This window comes from Cherax quadricarinatus, unplaced genomic scaffold, assembly GCF_038502225.1.
Source record: "Cherax quadricarinatus isolate ZL_2023a unplaced genomic scaffold, ASM3850222v1 Contig504, whole genome shotgun sequence".
Classification (NCBI taxonomy): domain Eukaryota; kingdom Metazoa; phylum Arthropoda; class Malacostraca; order Decapoda; family Parastacidae; genus Cherax; species Cherax quadricarinatus.
This window is the reverse complement of record NW_027195530.1, coordinates 159,961-165,960: the sequence shown is the minus strand read 5'-3', so window position 1 is coordinate 165,960 and position 6,000 is coordinate 159,961. Positions and strand designations below refer to the sequence as shown.

Here is a 6,000-nt window from a genome sequence, read left to right as displayed (position 1 = left end):
TGATAACGACATACAAAATACTGCGTGGAATAGATAAGGTGGACAAAGACAGGATGTTCCAGAGAGGGGGCACAGAAACAAGGGGTCAGAATTGGAAGCTGAAGACTCAGACGAGTCACAGGGACGTTAGGAAGTATTTCTTCAGTCATAGAGTCGTCAAGAAGTGGAATAGCCTAGCAAGTGATGTAGTGGAGGGAGGAACTATACATAGCGTCAAAACGAGGTATGACAAACCTCAGGGAGCAGAGAGGGAGAGAGGATCTAGTAACGATCAGTGAAAAGGCGGGGCCAGGAGCTGAGTCTCGGCCCCTGCAACCACAGTTAGGTGAGTACAGCTTGAAAATATTTTTGGAAGGTGTTATCAAAACAGTACAACACCTGAGGTGTTTCCCAACACCGAGGTTACATCCTTGACTAACTTTGCATGTCCCTGGTTTGTTTGGGCGAGAACAAAAATTGTTGACGGTCGAGAGGCTTATCGTACAAGGAAAACGATAAACATTTAACAGTTTTGTCACTCAGATGTAACAACTGTTACAGCATGTTGCAGCCATGAGAGGACAATACAAAAAATCAACAGTAGTCTCAATTTGTAACTCAGAATTTTAAAACGAGTCATTCACCTTCAGAACACAGCCGGGGTAACATCGGCCTTCCAGCCGGTGATAGACGTAGAAGGTAAGTGAATTAACTATTACAGTTAGCGATAAAGGACGGTTAAATTCATTTATTTCTGAAATCTGTGTGAGTGAAGAATTGTGTTGTGTTACTGTACCGGTCTTTTGTCTTACTGTACTGGTCTTCTGTGTTACTCTACTGGTCTGTTACTGTACTGGTCTTCCGTGTTACTGTACTGGTCTTCTGTGTTACTGTACTGGTCTTCTGTGTTACTGTACTGGTCTTCTGTGTTACTGTACTGGTCTTCTGTGTTACTGTACTGGTCTTCTGTGTTACTGTACTGGTCTTCTGTGTTACTGTACTGGTCTTCTGTGTTACTGTACTGGTCTTCTGTGTTACTGTACTGGTCTTCTGTGTTGCTGTACTGGTCTTCTGTGTTACTGTACTGGTCTTCTGTGTTACTGTACTGGTCTTCTGTGTTACTGTACTGGTCTTCTGTGTTACTGTACTGGTCTTCTGTGTTACTGTACTGGTCTTCTGTGTTACTGTACTGGTCTTCTGTGTTACTGTACTGGTCTTCTGTGTTACTGTACTGGTCTTCTGTGTTACTGTACTGGTCTTCTGTGTTACTGTACTGGTCTTCTGTGTTACTGTACTGGTCTTCTGTGTTACTGTACTGGTCTTCTGTGTTACTGTACTGGTCTTCTGTGTTACTGTACTGGTCTTCTGTGTTACTGTACTGGTCTTCTGTGTTACTGTACTGGTCTTCTGTGTTACTGTACTGGTCTTCTGTGTTACTGTACTGGTCTTCTGTGTTACTGTACTGGTCTTCTGTGTTACTGTACTGGTCTTCTGTGTTACTGTACTGGTCTTCTGTGTTACTGTACTGGTCTTCTGTGTTACTGTACTGGTCTTCTGTGTTACTGTACTGGTCTTCTGTGTTACTGTACTGGTCTTCTGTGTTACTGTACTGGTCTTCTGTGTTACTTTACTGGTCTTCTGTGTTACTGTACTGGTCTTCTGTGTTACTGTACTGGTCTTCTGTGTTACTGTACTGGTCTTTGTGTTAATGTACTGGTCTTCTGTGTTACTGTACTGGTCTTCTGTGTTAATGTACTGGTCTTCTGTGTTACTGTACTGGTCTTCTGTGTTAATGTACTGGTCTTCTGTGTTAATGTACTGGTCTTCTGTGTTAATGTACTGGTCTCTTACTGTACTCGTCTTCTGTGTTACTGTACTGGTCTTCTATGTTATTGTACTGGTCTTCTGTGTTAATGTACTGGTCTTCTGTGTTACTGTACTGGTCTTCTGTGTTAATGTACTGGTCTTCTTTGTTACCGTACTGGTCTTCTGGGTTACTGTACTGGTCTTCTGTGTTAATGTACTGGTCTTCTGTGTTAATGTACTGGTCTTCTGTGTTAATGTACTGGTCTTCTGTGTTAATGTACTGGTCTTCTGTGTTAATGTACTGGTCTTCTGTGTTACTGTACTGGTCTTCTGTGTTAATGTACTGGTCTCTTACTGTACTGGTCTTCTGTGTTAATGTACTGGTCTCCTGTGTTACTGTACTGGTCTTCTGTGTTACTGTACTCGTTTTCTGTGCTAATGTACTGGTCTCTTACAGTACTGGTCTTCTGTGTTAATGTACTGGTCTCTTACTGTACTGGTCTTCTGTGTTAATGTACTGGTCTCTTACTGTACTGGTCTTCTGTGTTACTGTACTTGTCTTCTGTGTTAATGTACTGGTCTTCTGTGTTACTGTACTGGTCTTCTGTGTTAATGTACTGGTCTTCTGTGTTAATGCACTGGTCTTCTGTGTTACTGTACTCGTTTTCTGTGCTAATGTACTGGTCTCTTACTGTACTGGTCTTCTGTGTTAATGTACTGGTCTCTTACTGTACTGGTCTTCTGTGTTACTGTACTTGTCTTCTGTGTTAATGTACTGGTCTTCTGTGTTACTGTACTGGTCTTCTGTGTTAATGTACTGGTCTTCTGTGTTACTGTACTGGTCTTCTGTGTTACTGTACTGGACTTCTGTGTTACTGTACTGGTCTTCTGTGTTACTGTACTGGTCTTCTGTGTTACTGTACTGGTCTTCTGTGTTACTGTACTGGTCTTCTGTGTTACTGTACTGGTCTTCTGTGTTAATGTACTGGTCTTCTGTGTTACTGTACTGGTCTTCTGTGTTACTGTACTGGTCTTCTGTGTTACTGTACTGGTCTTCTGTGTTACTGTACTGGCCTTCTGTGTTAATGTACTGGTCTTCTGTGTTACTGTACTGGTCTTCTGTGTTAATGTACTGGTCTTCTGTGTTACTGTACTGGTCTTCTGTGTTAATGTTCTGGTCTTCTGTGTTAATGTACTGGTCTTCTGTGTTACTGTACTGGCCTTCTGTGTTAATGTACTGGTCTTCTGTGTTACTGTACTGGTCTTCTGTGTTAATGTTCTGGTCTTCTGTGTTAATGTACTGGTCTTCTGTGTTTCTGTACTGGTCTTCTGTGTTACTGTACTGATCTTCTGTGTTAATGTTCTGGTCTTCTGTGTTAATGTACTGGTCTTCTGTGTTACTGTACTGGTCTTCTGTGTTACTGTACTGGCCTTCTGTGTTAATGTACTGGTCTTCTGTGTTAATGTACTGGTCTTCTGTGTTACTGTACTGGTCTTCTGTGTTAATGTACTGGTCTTCTGTGTTACTGTACTGGTCTTCTGTGTTACTGTACTGGTCTTCTGTGTTAATGTACTCGTCTTCTGTGTTACTGTACTGGTCTTCTGTGTTACGGTACTGGTCTTGTGTGTTACTGTACTGGTCTTCTGTGTTAATGTACTGGTCTTCCGTGTTAATGTACTGGTCTTCTGTGTTAATGTACTGGTCTTCTGTGTTAATGTACTCGTCTTCTGTGATACTGTACTTGTCTTTTGTGTTACTGTACTGGTCTTCTGTGTTAATGTACTGGTCTTCTGTGTTACTGTACTGGTCTTCTGTGTTAATGTACTCGTCTTCTGTGTTACTGTACTGGTCTTCTGTGTTAATGTACTGGTCTCTTACTGTACTGGTCTTCTGTGTTAATGTACTGGTCTTCTGTGTTAATGCACTGGTCTCTTACTGTACTGGTCTTCTGTGTTACTGTACTGGTCTTCTGTGTTAATGTACTGGTCTCTTACTGTACTGGTCTTCTGTGTTACTGTACAAGTCTTCTGTGTTAATATACTGGTCTTCTGTGTTAATGTACTGATCTTCTATGTTACTGTACTGGTCTTCTGTGTTACTGTACTGGTCTTCTGTGTTACTGTACTGGTCTGTGTTATTGTACTGGTCTGTGTTTCTGTACTGATCTGTTACTGTACTGGTCTGTGTTACTGTACTGGTCTGTGTTACTGTACTGGTCTTCTATGCTACTGTACTTGTCTGTGTTACTGTACTAGTTTGCTACTGTACTGGTCTTCCGTGTTACTGTACTGGTCTTCTGTGTTACTGTACTGGTCTTCTGTGTTACTGTACTGGTCTTCTGTGTTACTGTACTGGTCTTCTGTGTTACTGTACTGGTCTTCCGTGTTACTGTACTGGTCTTCTGTGTTACTGTACTGGTCTTCTGTGTTACTGTACTGGTCTTCTGTGTTACTGTACTGGTCTTTGTGTTACTGTACTCGTAACTTCAGAAGTAGTAGTCACTGTAGGTACCAGTCATGTACCTAACTTCAGAAGTAGTAGTCACTGTAGGTACCAGTCATGTACCTAACTTCAGAAGTAGTAGTCACTGTAGGTACCAGTCATGTACCTAACTTCAGAAGTAGTAGTCATTGTAGGTACCAGTCATGTACCTAACTTCAGAAGTAGTAGTCACTGTAGGTACCAGTCATGTACCTAACTTCAGAAGTAGTAGTCACTGTAGGTACCAGTCATGTACCTATCAGTGAAGTTTATAATACAAGAATCACTAAAACAGTTCCTCCTCTAATGATATATAATGATGAAAAATGTAATGAATTTGTGTTAAGTAAAGGAACTCAAGGTGCTGGAGATATTCGTTAAATGTAATATTAATGATAATAATAATAATAATAAATCTTTATTTCTATAAGTACACGTACACTGTAGACAGCTTTAGCTGACATCAGTGACATACTACTATATAGAAAGCCTCTTGTTATGCTGAGCATTTCCCGCAAATTAGGTCGGTTTTGTCCCAGGATGCGACCCTGTTTTAGTGAGCCTGTACATAGTGTGTCCTCACTTTTCAGTTCTTAGCTGACAGGAGTTGAACCTGGGGTAGTCTTCTGTTGCTGAAGTCCATCCACTTGAAAGTTCGACGAGTTCAGAGAGGCTCTTCTGCATATCACTGTTGTAACGTTTGTTTATTTGAGATACTGTTGCCTTCACCAGTTTCAGCTTCAGTAACAGAAACATTCAGTGGGATCCTAAATGAAACATAATTGGAAGATATCCTGAGCAACACGGATTCAAACCTTTGCCTGAAAAGAAACAGCTCTGTGTAACTTAAGGCACATTCCCCTAATAGAAAAGAAGAGAAGATGTAAAGTAGAGAGAGAGAGAGAGACACCCTCTAGAGGTAAAGGTGAAGACACACAAGGCTGCTAGAAGGGGCTTGTCTATCTGAAATACACAAGAAGACACTGGCCAGAAACAGAAAATATCAAACATAAACTTAAGGAATCATACAAGAGCCAAGAAACACATGAAGAACTTCAAGCAATAAATGAAATTGAAAGAAACCTAAAATACTTATTTTCGTGTACCAAATCTAGAGCAAAAACCACATCCAATATTGGGCCTTTGATTAAACCAAATGAAACTTATAGTACAGATTATAGTAAACAAATGAGTGAGATATTGAACTCCCAGTATAACTCTGGGTTTAGTGAGCTGTTACTCGGACTAATGGTCGATAATCTAAATGATTTTTAATGACCAAGACTCAAAATTTGGTAAATTCAAGAATTTCTGATATAATCCTAAGACCACATGACTTCGTAAAAAAACAGTAAATAACATGCTCATACACCGTGCTCCAGGCCTTAAATATTCTATGGAGAGGGGCGCCACTAGCACGATAAGAGACAACACAATAAGTGTCAGGGGCCCAAGACTGTTCAACTGCCTCCCAGCATACTTAAGGAGGATTATCAATAGACCCCTGGCTGTTTTCAAGAAGGCACTGGAGAGGCACCTAAAGTCGGTACCTGACCAGCCGGTCTGTGGCTCGTACGTCGGATTGCATGCAGCCAGCAGTAACAGCCTGGTTGATCAGGCTCTGATCCACCAGGAGGCCTGGTCAAAGACCGGGCCGCGGGGGCGTTGAACCCCGGAACTCCCTCCAGTTAAACTCCAGGTAAACTATATACACTATGTACAACAATAGGTAT

General features: G+C 41.3%; 1 protein-coding gene across 1 annotated transcript in view; it reads left to right on the top strand.

The window, feature by feature from the left end:
• The first annotated feature begins 555 nt into the window (after positions 1–555).
• LOC138851396 (uncharacterized) overlaps positions 556–6,000 on the top strand; it is a 93,868-nt gene continuing 88,423 nt past the window's right edge. The window contains exon 1 of the mRNA XM_070080476.1: positions 556–678. The gene's annotated coding sequence lies outside the window, so the exon portion shown is untranslated. The remainder of the gene's footprint in view (positions 679–6,000) is intronic.